The sequence below is a fragment of the Meles meles genome, chromosome X (genome assembly GCF_922984935.1).
Source record: "Meles meles chromosome X, mMelMel3.1 paternal haplotype, whole genome shotgun sequence".
NCBI lineage: Eukaryota > Metazoa > Chordata > Mammalia > Carnivora > Mustelidae > Meles > Meles meles.
In genome coordinates, this window is record NC_060087.1 from 126,300,091 (window position 1) to 126,315,078 (window position 14,988).

The 14,988-nt window shown below is 38.7% G+C and overlaps 1 pseudogene; it reads right to left on the minus strand.

Annotated features, from left to right (window-relative positions):
• Positions 1-2,365: 2,365 nt before the first annotated feature.
• Positions 2,366-2,815, minus strand: LOC123934776 (annotated as a pseudogene).
• Between the last annotated feature and the right edge of the window lie 12,173 nt (positions 2,816-14,988).

The following is a 14,988-nucleotide window of genomic DNA, read 5'->3' on the forward strand; positions in this document are numbered from 1 at the left end:
AACTGACTACAGGATATCCCCACTTGGAGACTGCCTGTAAGACATCAGCAGGAGAATGGTCACAAGTGACCTTGTGCTCTCATTACCCTCCTCCAAAACTTCTCCACCTGCAATTTTAATGAATGGCAGGTACCACCACTTACCCAGTGGCCCATATCACCCCTCCTTATCCCTCTCCCACTACATCCCATCAAACACTAAGGTTTATTATTTTTGCCTCCTAACTATCAATAAAACTCTGACTCCCTCCCCTCACTCTCTTGGTTCAGGCCCTCAATGTCTTCAGCCAAGGCCTCACTGATTTCAGTGCTTCCATTCTCACCCTCCCACAGCCCCCTCACCCTGAAGTAGCTAAAGTGTTCAATGCAAAAGGCAACCAGATCATGAGAATGCCCTGCATAAAATCTTGGGATGATCACTCATTGTCCTTGAGATAAAATAAAGTCCAGCTTCCCCCTTATCAGATATATCATTTGTAAATATCTTCTCCCATTCCACAGGTCACCTTTTAGTTTTGTTGATTGTTTCTTTTGCTCTGCAGCAGCTTTTTATCTTGATATAGTTCCAATAGTTTATTTTTGCTTCCCCCGCCCCACCTCAGGAGACATATCATGAAAGAAGTTGCTACAGCCAATGACAAAGAACTTACTGCCTGTGTTCTCTTCTAGGATTTTGATGGTTTCCTGTCTCATACTGAGATCTTTCATCTATTTTGAATTTATTTTTGTGTGTGGTAAAAGAAAGTGGTCCAGTTTCATTCTTCTGCATATGGCTGTCCAGTTTTCCCAACACCATTGTTGAAGAGAGAGTCTTTTTCCCACTGGACATTCTTTCCTGCTTTGTTGAAAATTAATTGACTACATAATTGAGTTCATTTCTGGGTTTTCTATTCTTTTCCATTGATCTGTGTGTCTATTTTTGTGCCAGTACCATACTGTCTTGATCACCGCAGCTTTATAATATGATTAGAAGTCTGGAATTGTGATGCCTCCAGCTTTGCTTTTCTTTTTCAACATTGCTTTGACTATTTGGGTTTTTTTGTGGTTCCATACAAAGTTTAGGTTTGTTTATTTCAGTTTTGTTAAAAATGCTATTGGTATTTTAATAGGAATTGTATTAAGTGTGTAGATTACTTTGGGTAGCATAAACATTTTAACAATATTTATTCTTCCAATCCATGAGTATGGAATGTCTTTCCATTTCTTTGTGTCATCTTCCATTTCGTTCATCACTGTTTTATAGTTTTCAGAGTACAGGTCTTTCACCTCTTTGGTCAGTTTTATCCCTGAATATCTTATTATGTTGGTGCAATTATAATGATATTGTTTTCTTATTTTCTCTTTGTCCTGCTTCTTTATTGGTGCATAGAGATGCAACACTAATTTTGTATCCTGCAACTTCATTGAATTCATTTATCAGTTCTAACAGTTCTTTGGTGGAGTCTTTTCAATTTTCTATACGGAGTATCATGTCATCTCCAAACAGTCAAAGTTTTCCTTCTTCCTTACTGATTTGGATGCCTTTTATTTATTTTTGTTGTCTGACTGATATGGATAGGACTTCCAGTACTACATGGAATAAAAGTGGTAAGAGTGGACATCCTTGTCTTGTTCCTGACCATAGAGGTAAACTCTCAGTTCTCCCCCACTTACGATGATGGGAGCTGTGGGTTTTTCATATATGACCTTGATTATGTTGAGGTATTTTCTCTCTAAACTTACTTTGTTGTGGGTTTTCATCATGAATGGATGTTGTATTTTGTCAAATGCTTTTTCTGCATCTATTGAAAGGGTCATATGGTTCTTATCCTTTCTTTTATTGATGTGATATAACACATTGATTGATTTACAAATAGTGAACCACCCCTGCATCCCAGGAACAAATCCCACTTGGTTGTAGTGAATGATTTTTTTTTAATTTAACAGAGAGACAGAAAGAGAGGAAACACAAGCAGAGGGAAGTTGAAGAGGGAGAAACAGGCTTTCCACTGAGCAGGGAGCCCAACATAGGGCTCAGTCCCAGGACCCTGGGATAATGACCTGAGCCAAAGGCAGATACTTAATGATTGAGCCACCCAGGTGCCCATGAGTGATTTTTTAAATGTTTTGTCACATTTGGTTTGCTACTAATATGTTGAGCATTTTTGCATCTATGTTTATCAGGGATATTGGCCTATAGTTCTCTTTTTTAGTGGGGTCTTTATCTGGTTTTGGTATCAGGGTAATGCTGCCCTCATAGAATGAATTTTGAGGTCTTTCCCTCCTTTTCTATTTCTTGAAATGGTTTAAAAACAATAGGTATTGATTCTTCTTTAAATGTTTGGGAAAGTTTGTTTATAAAGCCATCTGCTCCGGACTTTTGTTTGTTAAGAGTTGGGTGTTTTGGGTTTGTTTGTTTTTTTTGTCTGACTGTTTTGCAGTTTTATGTCTTTATTTGACAAGCAGCAATTAGTTCTCATCCACATTAACTGTAGATTTTTGAAGGTGGTGATAGGTACATAGGGAATCAACGTATAGAGTTTCTTTGGTGAATCTTCATCCTCCTTATATTTTCTGGACAGCCACACACAGACACAGTATGGAATGTTCCTTATTCCTTTGACCCAGACAGCTTTGTTGAACCTTGTATAAAAGTGCATTTCTGGAGTTCCCATCTACTCTGTGGCACATTTCCAGATCTCTCTGAGTGCCCGAGTGAAACACTTCTTAAAACCCACTCCATGGATGCACTTGTGAACAATTACAGTGTTTTCTCAGGTCACTACCTTGTTAATGGCAGAACAGCCCTTCTCACCACCATTCTTTGTGGAAGCCATTCTGCTGAGCCCTGGTTGGAAAGGAAAAGAACAGGTATTGTGGGAGAGGCTATTTGCAGTTTTTTGATTACTGACTCAATTTCTTTGCTGATTGTAATTCTATTCAAATTTTCTATTTCTTCCTCTTTCAGTTTTGGTAGTTTATATGTATCTAGGAATTTATCCATTTCTTCCAGTTGTGCAATTTGTTGGCATATAGCTTTTCATAACATTCTCTTATATTTCTGTGGTGTTGGTTAGTATTTTTCCTTTCTCATTTGTATTTTATTTGAGTCCTTTCTCTTTTTTTCTTGATAAGTCTAGCTAGAGGTTTATCAATTTTATTGATTTTTTTTTCAAGCAACCAGCTTCTGATTTCACTGGTATGTTCTATTGTTCTTTTAGTTTCTGTATCATTGATTTCTGCTCTAATCTTTATTATTTCCTTCCTTCTGCTGGTTTTAGGTTTTGTTTATTGTTCTCTTTCTAGCTCAGTTAGATATAAGATTATGTTGTTGATTTGAGATTTTCCTTGCTTCTTGTGGTAGGCCTTTATTACTATAAACTTCCCTCTTAGAATTATTTTTGCTACACCCCAGAGGTTTTGTGGGTTTTTTTGTTTTGTTTTGTTTTTAAGATTTTATTTATTTATTTGACAGAGATCACAAGTAGTCAGAGACACAGGTGGTGGGGGGGCGGGGGGGGGGAAGCAGGCTCCCTGCTGAGCAGAGAGCCAGATGCTGGCTCCATCCCAGGACCCTGAGATCATGACCTGAGCCAAAGGCAGAGGCTTTAACCCACTGAGCTATCCAGGTGCCCCCATCCCAGAGGTTTTGAATCATTGTGCTTTCACTTTCATCCAAAATATATAAAGAAATTATAAAACTCAACATGGCAAACAACAACAACAACAAAATCCTGTCAAGAAATGGGGAGAAGACATAAACAGATATTTCTCCAAAGAAGACATCCAGGTGGGCAACAGACCCATGAAAATGTGCTCCACATCACTCATCAGGGAAATCCAAATCAAAACCACAATGAGCTAACACCTCACACCAGTCAGAATGGCTAAATTAACAAGTCAGGAAACAACAAATATTGGCAAGGATGCAGAGAAAGGGGAGCTCTCTTACACTGTTGGTGGGAATGCAAGCTGCTACAGCCACTCGGGAAAATAATATGGAGGTTCCTCAAAAAGTTGAAAATAGAGCTACCCTATGACCTAGCAATTTCACTACTGAGCATTTACCCAAAAGATACAAATGTAGTAATCTGAAGGAGCACCTGCACCTGAATGTTTATAGCAGCAACGTTCACAAGAGCCAAACTATGTAATGAGTCCAGATGTCCACTGATGGGTGAATGGATAAAGAAGTTGTGGTACACACACACACACACACACACACACACACACACACAGTGGAATATTACTCAACCATCAAAAACAAAGAAATATTACCATTTGCAATGTTTTGGATGGAACTAGAGAGTCTAATGTTAAGCAAAATTAGTCAGAAAAAGGCAAATACCATATGATTTCATTCATATGCAGAATTTAAGAAACAAAACAAATGAGCAAAGGAGAAAAAAGAGAGAGAGACAAATTAAGAAACAAACTTTTAACTACAGAGAACAAACTGATGGTTACCAGAGGAGAGGGAGGTAGGGGGATGTGTGAACTAGGGGATGGGGATTAAAGAGTGTACTTTTTGTGATGAGCACCGAGTGTTTTATGGAATTGTTGAATCACTATATTATACACCTGAAACTATTACACTGTATTAGCTAACTGTAATTTATATAAAACTTTAAAAGAAACAATAAATAAACCAACCAACAAATAAATAAATAAAGTCTAACATTCTTAGCTCCTTTACAATTGATCAGGTTGCTACTGGCCTTCCCACCTTGCCTGTGTTTCCCCCTTTCATGCAGATTCGCTACTGCAGTCACGCAGAACTACTTTCCATTCCAGGACTGCTTCATGCTCTTCTTTTCACCTCTTATATGCATGCTATTCCTCTTTCTGAAGCATTCAGTGTACTCCTTCACCTGGCTAACTCCAAGTCAACTTGCAGGTATCAGCCTAGATTCCATTTCCTGCAGGAAGGCTTTCCTGACTATCCTCTCCAACTAGTTGGAGCTACATGGCTCTCCTCTATGTTTTCTTAGCACCTGGCCCTTCCCCTATCATACTGCTTACCACCTTCTATTTTCATTGCCTACTTATTTGTCTGTCTCTCCCCACTAGCTTGTAAGCTCCCTGAGGGCTGGGGTCATGTCTGTCCATCTAGATCACAGCTATATCCCTACTATATACCACAAAGTTTGGCATATAAAAGCCAGGAAAGAAGTACTGGATGAATGAATAACATGCATGAGACATTTTGCAAGCTATGAAGTGTCTTATCTCATATTAACTTCACCACCCTATGAGATAGTATCACCTTGAAAGAAAGCACCATGTTATTGTTACATTTAAGTTGATATAGACTACATTTGTGAAGTTTTATTTAAGTAATAATTATCTGAAATATTAACAAATCAGGTTTATAGACAACTTTAAAGCAAATTTGACTTATATAAATCTTTTGAAAACTGCGAAGTGTAACTAACTGCTAACAATGTGTCCCAAAGGAAAGGTTCCTGTTAGATATCCTTTAATGAATATGGGACACTCTGCTATGCATACAGAATATTTTTGCATTCATAAATGTACTAAAGTCCCACAAAATGCTTAATACTCTTAAGTGGATTAAGCATGCCTCCTGTGATCTGATTTATATGGTGAATGTGCCAAGTAAAACCTTTCTCCACAGAACAATCAGTGTAAACTTCAGCTGAACTTTGATAAAATTATCATAATTCCAAACTAGTGGAGCCCGAATTAATGAGATTTTCCTTTAAGCTCTTCCTCCGAAAGGGCCAACCAATCTATGTTGAACATTTTAGATGTATCAAAAATGTTCCAAAACCATATTGGTTAATATAATATGAACTTAGAGACATGTGTCAGAACATCTGAGATGTGGATAGAGTGAATGAGGAACTGCATCTTTAATTTCACATAATTTTAAGTAATTTAAATTTTAAAACTGAAGTGTATAATTTTTATATTGATTACATGTTAAAATGAAGATATTTGGCTATATTGAGTTAAAATGTTAAAATCATTGAAATTATTTTTACATATTTATTTATTTTTTTTATTTCTTATTTTTTTATAAACATATAATGTATTTTTATCCCCAGGGGTACAAGTCTGTGAATCGCCAGGTTTACACACTTCACAGCACTCACCATAGCACATACCCTCCCCAATGTCCATAACCCCCCTCCCCCCTCTCCGAACCCCCCCTCCCCCCAGCAACCCTCAGTTTGTTTTGTGAGATTGAGTCACTTATGGTTTGTCTCCCTCCCAATCCCATCTTATTTCATTTATTCTTCTCCTATCCCCCTAACCCCCCATGTTGCATCTCCACGTCCTCATATCAGGGACATCATATGGTAGTTGTCTTTCTCCGATTGACTTATTTCACTTAGCATGATACCCTCTAGTTCCATCCACGTCGTCGCAAATGGCAAGATTTCATTTCTTTTGATGGCTGCATAGTATTCCATTATGTATATATACCACACCTTCTTTATCCATTCATCTGTTGATGGACATCTAGGTTCTTTCCATAGTTTGGCTATTGTGGACATTGCTGCTATAAACATTCGGGTGTACGTGCCCCTTTGGATCACTACATTTGTATCTTTTTTTTTAATTTGTTTATTTATTTATTTACAGCATAACAGTGTTCATTGGTTTGGCATCACACCCAGTGCTCCATGCAGTACGTGCCCTCCCTATTACCCACCACCTGGTTCCTCAACCTCCCACCCCCCGCCCCTTCAAAACCCTCTGGTTGTTTTTCAGAGTCCATAGTCTCTCATGGTTCATCTCCCATTCCAGTTTCCCTCAACTCCCTCTCCTCTCCATCTCCCCATGTCCTCCATGTTCTTTGTTATGCTCCACAAATAAGTGAGACCATATGATACTTGACTCTCTCTGCTTGACTTATTTCGCTCAGCATAATTTCTTCCAGTCCCGTCCATGTTGCTACAAAATTTGGGTATTCATCCTTTCTGGTGGAGGCATAATACTCCATTGTGTATATGGACCACATCTTCCTTATCCATTCATCCGTTGAAGGGCATCTTGGTTCTTTCCACAGTCTGGCGACCGTAGCCATTGCTGCAATAAACATTGGGGTACAGATGGCCCTTCTTTTCACTACATCTGTATCTGGGTATACTGCTGTATACCCAGCAGTGCAATTGCAGGGTCATAGGGAAGCTCTATTCTTAATTTCTTCAGGAATCTCCACACTGTTCTCCAAAGTGGCTGCACTAACTTGCATTCCCACCAACAGTGCAAGAGGGTTCCCCTTTCTCCACACCCTCTCCAACACACGTTGTTTCCTGTCTTGCTAATTTTGGCCATTCTAACTGGTGTCAGGTGGTATCTCAATGTGGTTTTAATTTGAATCTCCCTGATGGCTAGTGATGATGAACATTTTTTCATGTGTCTGATAGCCATTTGTATGTCTTCGTTGGAGAAGTGTCTGTTCATATCTTCTGCCCATTTTTTGATATGATTATCTGTTTTGTGTGTGTTGAGTTTGAGAAGTTCTTTATAGATCCTGGATATCAACCTTTTGTCTGTCCAAAACCTATGGGATACAGCAAAGGCGGTTCTAAGGGGGAAATACATAGCCATCCAAGCCTCCCTCAAAAACATTGAAAAATCCAAAATACACCAGCTGTCTCTACACCTTAAAGAACTGGAGAATCAACAACAAATCAAACCAACTCCACATGCAAGAAGGGAAATAATCAAGATTAGAGCAGAGATCAATGAGGTAGAAACCAGAGATACAGTAGAACGTATCAATGAAACTAGAAGCTGGTTTTTTGAAAGAATCAATAAGATCGATAAACCATTGGCCACACTAATCCAAAAGAAAAGAGAGAAAGCCCAAATTAATAAAATTATGAATGAAAAGGGAGAGATCACAACTAACACCAAGGAAATAGAAACAATCATCAGAAATTATTACCAACAGTTATATGCCAATAAGCTAAGCAACCTAGATGAAATGGATGCATTCCTGGAAAACTACAAACTCCCAAAGTTGAACCAGGAAGAAATTGACAACCTGAATAGACCGATATCTAGTAACGAGATTGAAGCAGTGACCAAAAACCTCCCAAAAAACAAGAGCCCAGGATCTGACGGATTCCCTGGGGAATTCTACCAAACTTTCAAAGAAGAAATAACACCAATTCTCCTGAAGCTGTTCCAAAAAATGGAAGCAGAAGGAAAATTTCCAGACTCTTTTTATGAAGCCAGCATTACCCTGATCCCCAAACCAGGCAAAGACCCTACCAAAAAGGAGAATTTCAGACCAATATCACTGATGAATATGGATGCAAAGATTCTCAACAAGAGCCTAGCAAACAGGATCCAGCAGCACATTAAAAAGATTATCCACCATGACCAGGTGGGATTCATCCCTGCGTTGCAAGGTTGGTTCAACATTCGCAAATCAATCAATGTGATAGAACAAATCAATAAGAGAAGAGAGAAGAACCACATGGTCCTCTCAATGGATGCAGAAAAAGCATTTGACAAAATCCAGCATCCGTTCCTGATGAAAACGCTTCAAAGTATAGGGATGGAGGGAACATTCCTGAACTTCATAAAATCTATCTATGAAAGACCCACAGCAAATATCATCCTCAATGGGAAAAAGCTTGCAGCCTTCCCGCTGAGATCAGGAACAAGACAAGGATGCCCACTCTCACCACTCTTGTTCAACATAGTATTAGAAGTCCTACCAACGGCAATCAGACAACAAAGAGAAATAAAAGGTATCCAAATTGGCAAGGAAGAAGTCAAACTCTCTCTCTTTGCAGATGACATGATTCTTTATATGGAAAACCCCAAAGATTCCACCCCCAAACTACTAGAACTCATACAGCAATTCAGTAACGTGGCAGGATACAAAGTCAATGTACAGAAATCAGTGGCTTTCTTATACACTAACAATGAAAATACAGAAAGGCAAATTAGAGAATCGATTCCATTTACTATAGCACCAAGAACCATAAGATACCTGGGAATAAACCTAACCAAAGAGGTAAAGGACCTGTACTCGAGGAACTACAGAACACTCATGAAAGAAATTGAAGAAGACACAAAAAGATGGTAGACTGTTCCATGCCCTTGGATTGGAAGAATATACATATTTATTTTTTACTTTTTTAACATGGCCACTAGAAAATCTTAAATTCCATATGTAGCTAACACCATATTTCTATTGGCCTTCAGTGTTTTAAAACATGCTCCATTGCTCAACTCAGATAGGAAAAAGAAATGTACAGTTTAGGTAAAATGGTATTTACAATTTGAAAATACTTTGTTATTTATCCTCAACAGTGAGTTAAAACTCTTTGGACTAGATGGCTTCCTAATATCTAGAAAATGTTAAATGCCTTTCCTATCCATGATAACATCAGGTTATAAAACATGTTCTAGGAGAAGGTGACTGAACATTTATTTATCTGCTTATATTACCATATTAGTTATCCTAATTATCTTTTTTTAAGAACAGAAATTGTTTTATTTTTTCAGTTGTTGCTTTTGTTTTGTTTTTTTGTCATTTGCATGAAGACATTTACATGTCTTCAATGTACAAGATATGTGAAGGGGTGTCGTTATGGTTAGAATGGAGGCAGAGAGTGATCACTGGCCTCCTTCTTCAACAGGCCACAAACCTAACACTGCAACTGTCCCCCTTCGCATACACACACCTCTCCTGCCTCTGGCATCTCAGCAGAATCTGAGGTCCCTGCCATAATAGATACTGTAAACTTCATTTCTCTACAACACAGCCTAGAATTGGGAAGGAGACAAAAAAACCCTTGAGCATTCAAATGAGATGTGTCAAATTTCAGGTACTTCTGTTCCTCTATGCAACCTTACAGAATCTGTTCATTCCCTCTTCTTGCATGCATGATTCTAAAATGCCTGGTTGTCATTTCCCAGTGTGCAGAATATCAGCTATAGACAACTGAAAGGTCGCCATTGTGCAGTCGGGAGGGGAAGATGGAGGTGCAGGAGAGAAGGAAGAGATTCTTGTAACTGGTAGCTCAGAGGAATGGAAGCAAGATAGAGAACTTTCCAAAGCAGGAACCAGAATTTATATATTCTGGTGTGACAGGCTGGAGTCACTTGAGGCTAGGGATGAGTTGTCCCACACCCCTTAATAGTGCCCTAGGAGAGCACTGTGTCAGGACCCAATAAAATCACTGATGCTCATATTCACGCTTAAACTTCAACGACAGCGTTGGTATGTTTTATTCTGATATTCAGTATATAGGGCAGAGGTGTATAAAATTCATTTAAGCAACCTGTCCATAAAAGAGGCTTAAATAAACCAAGCTTTAATACTTAAAGGCAAACAACAAGCTACCTGAATAACTCACATATGTGAAATAGCTCATTTCCCACCAAAGAATGACAATCGAAATGTTACAAGGAACTAAGGATGCTTCCATGAATTACAACATATAACTAACATGTATCCCCAGTCAACACATGCTTGAAAGTATTCTGTGCCTATGGACTGTGTACTTGGCAAGTGAACGGAAGACTTACTTGCTCTTGTAATTCTTTTATCCCATACAGATATAAGCTGTGTCTGTGTTCTAACAAATATTTCATTAATCAAAGCATCTGTCTGGGAGCTGGGTCCAGATTGCTGTAACAGTGTGGGCTTGTGTAATGTAACAGACATTTTTAGGGCTGGGGGGTGCACAGGGCAGGGAGGGAAGGGGGTGGGGGTAATCATGGGAGGTCCACGAGGGAGACCATTTGGGAATGGAAAAGAGCACACAGGGAAACTAATAACAACTTCTTTGCCAAGAAGAAATCATTGTGGGTCCTCACCTTTGCCCCTGGAGCCCACCAGACCACCACACTTATTGGTATAAAAGGAATGTGTTCAAGAAACAAAATGTGCATCAGACAGCACTTACTATTCTTTCCCACTGGGAGTATGGTGAACATGTAGGCAATGTTATGCAATCTTTGATATGACCCAGATTAGAAACAACTGGTAATAGAACTTGGCATTTTTCTTTTGCTGGACTTTTATTTCAAAACTTCTCAGGTGGTGTGACATACACAGGAAAGAATGTGTTTGTAGAAGGGTGTTGGCACATAAAGAGCCATGACAATTGGTCTCTTTAATAAAGCTACTATTCTTTTGGTTAGGACCACCCCAGCAGCCTCCAAAAAGTGTCATTATATGGCCGTGGTGGTTGCAATCATTTTCCTTCTGTATTGATTTTCCTTGTATATATTGAACATACAGTTCAAATGCCTTATGTGCTATGTTTAAGGAATATATGCAAGAGTTGAAGTGAGTTATTTCTTGTAGTAGGAAGATAATCATATTAAGAAACAGGATATTTGTTGTGTATCTTTGGGTCATTCAGCATGCCAGTATCCCCTTCCACACAATGAGGAGACTTGACAAAATGACCTCTCTGTGTCTCCCATTATGGTTCTAATAACACCTAGGATATGGTGCACAAAAACTCTCATGACTGATATTAGACAGAACTTGTACCATGATCCCACTGACACACTCTCTGTCACTGATGCTGCCATTACTACATGGTGTTGGCTTTGGGTGTGTAGGACAGAATGTCCTTTGTGACTGATGGCAGCAGGCTCTCTGGATGTCTAGATGTGGCTGGTAACATGCCAACTTTTAATGGACTGTCCAATCATTCTGATGGATTTTATGAAAAGATTAAGAATATCTTACTTCATAATGCCTTCCACATTCCCCTTCCCTGGGAGTCCCCTCAGTTACCTCTTTTGGGGAGAGTCTTACTCTCCTTGTGACTCACATCTCAATCATTAATTCACACAGGGCAAGGACAAACTGCAGCAAGTATCTTCTGCCCCAACTCTCACTTTGTTCTCAAATGGCCACCAAGTATCACTCACATATGAAGGGGACCTTATTTTGCCATTTATACATTTTAACTCTTTATCCCCTTCCTGAACTGAGCGATTTCATTGTAAGATACAAAACTACAAAACCTACCACATAGTAGGTAGTTAATGAAATTCTACTCCCTAGGCTTATACACAATGCCAATTTACATGAACACTTATTTCCAATTGAAAGCTTATTTTAATGACAATAAATTGAAGAAATCCTTCCTTAGTTTCCCCCTAAATTGATTAGCACCAGCAATTCCCCAAACATTAGACAGTGCTCAAGAGAAATTCAAATCTATGGCAGGCAAAATTCATATGAGAGCTTTGACATTCCTATGAATTTATGTACTCTGTTCTTATGATTGTTTTCAATATAAACCTGTATATATGCCTGTTTATATCCAAATATCCTGCACATAGTAGGTATAATATAGTGGGCATTAGTCAAATAATTAGTGAGACTCTCACAGTGAATAAGTGAGCTCCCAAGGGGGGATTAATTATTTGAAGAACTGCCTTAACTCTTTCATTCCACTAAGTTTCCACGTCATATTTATTAATGCTCAATAAACTAATTTTATATATATATATATATATATATATCTTTAAAGGCTTTATAATTTAAAAAAAACTATTCCCATTTTAGAGATGAGGAAATCAAGGTACAGAGAATTGGTAAAGTAATTTCTCCCATTTTTTAATGTTTTTAATATCTTTTGTACCTGGAGCAGTGCTCACTGCTATTATCAGTAACTCAATAACCTGCAGCATGGAATGGCATCAGCTCATTTTAGATTCTTTTTTTTAATTCCAAGCAATCTGCTGGTAGAAGGACAAGGGGAGAGATTTCCAGTTCCTCATCCCACCTCAGTCAATTAATAAGCCCTATTGGAATAAGGCTTTCTTTATAATACTAACAATACTAATATAATAACAAGAAAAAAATCATACGTGGGTATGAATGGTGCAACTCAGTGATAATGTTCTTATTATGTTGCACTGTAGTGTGTTTTTATACGATGAAGCTTGTCCTCCTCAGCTTCCATCCATTCTCGAACAATAGAAGACATAAACGGTCAGTCCATCAGTCCGCAGTGGAAGTATGAGGACATTGGCAAGTCTCTCCACTCCATTGCATCTCAGTAACACCCCTCCTCCTCTTTAGGTACCTTGTGCTCCCTGTTCCAACCCTTCTTTCCACCAAAACAAAAGAGGAGTTGATAGTAATTATTTCAAGGGAGAAGAGAGATGTTCTGGAAAAGCCTTTTCAGCCTTGGCTTATGAGGAAATACTCTCTAAATGTATAAGCCAGAATCCAAGGCCTACTGACCAGCTCCTGTTCCCTAAGAATGTCACCAATATTAACATTTCTGTATAAAGGGCTAAGGAAAGGGAAAGTAAAAATTACCATATCAACTATTTTTCTCTCTCTGGTCTATGCATGCTTGAATGCTTCACTGGCCCAAATTCTGCTTATCAGTCAGTGCTATGCTCCTCTCAGGGAGAAATATAGCCACAAGAATTTTCATAGTAAGAGGTTTAGAATAGAAATAGAAATTCAGAGCTAGAAATAATCATAAAGTTGTTCTAGTCCAGCCTCTTCATTTTAGAGATGAGAAAATGTGAGACTCCCAAGATAGAGAGTAGCTCGGCCACACATAGCCTAGTAAATGACAGGGAATAGACAGTATTCAGGTGACCCAGGCTTGCTCTTCTACTCTACCTACTCTGACTTATAGCTCAAGTCAGAGTTTCTCTAGGGCTTGATCACTGGCCAGCTGAGGATCTGGGGACTTCAGCAGATCCATCTAAAGGACAAATTAGGGGGCCGAACCCCAGTCCAAAGAGCCATTAATAAATAATAGAGCCCTTGGGGTGTCCAGGTGGCTCGGTCGGTTAGGTGTTCAACTCTTGATCTCAGCTCAGGTCTTGATCTCAGGGTCTCAGCTCCCCTATATGAATCCAGTGACCAAGAAAATGAGAGTGCCTGAGCACATAAATCCAGAAGGACAGTACCACCCTCTTTCTTATGAAAGGCTGAGATTTCACTCCAGTTTAGGTGACAGAATATGGCCAATTACTCATTTTAACTCCCTCTTTCATGACAGGTTGCCCCATGCTCTCCTGAAACCTTCCCTCTCCAAGTCTACCAAAATCATATTTATGTTTTCCAGTAAATTACATTTTAATTTGCAATGAATTTTATTTTATTGTCATTCTAAAAATCTACTTTTTTTTCAATATATATAGAGAGGGAAATAGGAGCATACACACAGAGAGAGACAGAATCTTAAGCAGAATCTGAGCTCCGACACAGGGCTCAATCTCACAACCCTGAGATCATGACCTGAGCTAAAATCAAGAGTCAGACAAGTAAGAGACTGAGTCACCCATGCGCCCCATAAAATCTACTTTTACTTATGTCCTCAAGTGCATGCCTTCCATGGGATATGTTTGTTTTATTCAGCAAAAAGAGTTAAGAAAGGAGAAAATATAGAGAAGCAAAAATAAAAATTCCTAATCCTACCACCTCTGTGATTGCCACTGCTAGCACTTGCAAAGTTTTTTGAGGATGATTGGAATCATTATAAGTCTTTCCTCTAGTTAACAGTGGCAGGGCCATTAGATTGTTGTATCCTATTCTACCAAAAAATGACACTTAACCAATCGTATTTCCAACACCTGAGAACACCAAATTTATTCCTGTCTCAGGACTTTTGCACTAGCCATTCCTTCTGCCTAGAGTAATTCTCTTACAACTTCTAGGCTGTTTTCTTCTTGGTATTTCATGTTTGTACTCCTTCAGAAGAATGTTCCCTTATATATCACTTTCCTCATATTAGAACTTAATAATTTCCAATCAGATTACTCTATACTATTTTCAACATAACACTAATCACCACCTGATATTTTCTTACTTCTTTAGTTCTTTATTTTTGGTCTCCTTAACTAAGTTGCATGAAGACAGAGACTGTATGTGTCTTGTTCATCATGAGAGTGCCCAGCACCTAGCATAGTACCTGACCCACATTCGGTAATCAGTAATGGAATGAGAGAGAGGAGTAATGGTTTGAAGTAAATGGTTTAAAATAAATGAGCCATGAGAAAACATGTACTTTGGGTT